The 1368-nt window shown below is 39.2% G+C and overlaps 1 non-coding gene across 1 annotated transcript; it reads right to left on the reverse strand.

Moving 5' to 3' along the window:
* Nucleotides 1-632: 632 nt before the first annotated feature.
* LOC148571910 (small nucleolar RNA R71) lies at nt 633-740 on the reverse strand. Its single transcript, XR_015907842.1, has one exon. It is a non-coding gene; the product is annotated as a small nucleolar RNA R71 (small nucleolar RNA).
* Between the last annotated feature and the right edge of the window lie 628 nt (nt 741-1368).

Raw genomic sequence — 1368 nt, forward strand, 5'->3', positions numbered from 1 at the left:
TTTATCTCCCTCTTTTCACCCACTAACACAAGGATCCCTATACTGTGGTATAAAGGATCTCTATTATTATTATTTTTCTGTGCCCTCTTCTTTGTCATATGAGCAGGAGCAAGGACAAGAACATTCTTGTTGAAGCAGATCCAGAACCTAAAAGGACTCTGAAGAGAAAATTAAGAGAAGCTAAATTACAACAATCCAGAGATAACCTTTCAGAAATTTTCGAACAGGAAGAGGAGATGGCAGCCAAAAATAATAATAATGCAAGGAGGATGCTTGGTGACTTTACTGCACCTAATTCCAATTTACATGGAAGAAGCATCTCCATTCCTGCCATTGGAGCAAACAACTTTGAGCTGAAACCTCAATTAGTTTCTCTGATGCAGCAGAACTGCAAGTTTCATGGACTTCCATCTGAAGATCCTTTTCAGTTCTTAACTGAATTCTTGTAGATATGTGATACTGTTAAGACTAATGGAGTCGATCCTGAAGTCTACAGGCTCATGCTTTTCCCTTTTGCTGTAAGAGACAGAGCTAGAATATGGTTGGACTCTCAACCTAAAGATAGCCTGAACTCTTGGGATAAGCTGGTCACGGATTTCTTAGCCAAGTTCTTTCCTCCTCAAAAGCTGAGCAAGCTTAGAGTGGATGTTCAAACTTTCAAACAGAAAGAAGGTGAATCCCTCTATGAAGCTTGGGAAAGATACAAACAGTTGACCAAAAAGTGTCCTTCTGACATGCTTTCAGAATGGACCATCCTGGATATATTCTATGATGGTTTATCTGAGTTATCAAAGATGTCATTGGATACTTCTGCAGGTGGATCCATTCACCTAAAGAAAACGCCTACAGAAGCTCAAGAACTCATTGACATGGTTGCTAATAACCAGTTCATGTACACTTCTGAAAGGAATCCTGTGAATAATGGGACGCCTATGAAGAAGGGAGTTCTTGAGATTGACACTCTGAATGCCATATTGGCTCAGAACAAAATATTGACTCAGCAAGTCAATATGATTTCTCAGAGTCTGAATGGAATGCAAGCTGCATCCAACAGTACTCAAGAGGCTTCTTATGCAGAAGAAGCTTATGATCCTGAAAACCCTGCAATAGCAGAGGTGAATAACATAGGTGAACCTTATGGTAACACCTATAACTCATCATGGAGAAATCATCCAAATTTCTCATGGAAGGATCAAAAGCCTCAACAAGGCTTTAATAATGGTGGAAGAAACAGGTTTAACAATAATAAACCTTTTCCATCATCCACTAAGCAACAGACAGAGAACTCTTCACAAAATACTTCTAATTTGGCAAACTTAGTCTCTGATCTGTCTAAGGCCACTGTAAGTTTCATGAATGAAACAAGGT

The sequence above is a fragment of the Arachis ipaensis genome, chromosome B3 (assembly GCF_059453495.1).
Source record: "Arachis ipaensis isolate K30076 ecotype BB chromosome B3, ASM5945349v1, whole genome shotgun sequence".
Taxonomy (NCBI): Eukaryota; Viridiplantae; Streptophyta; class Magnoliopsida; order Fabales; family Fabaceae; genus Arachis; species Arachis ipaensis.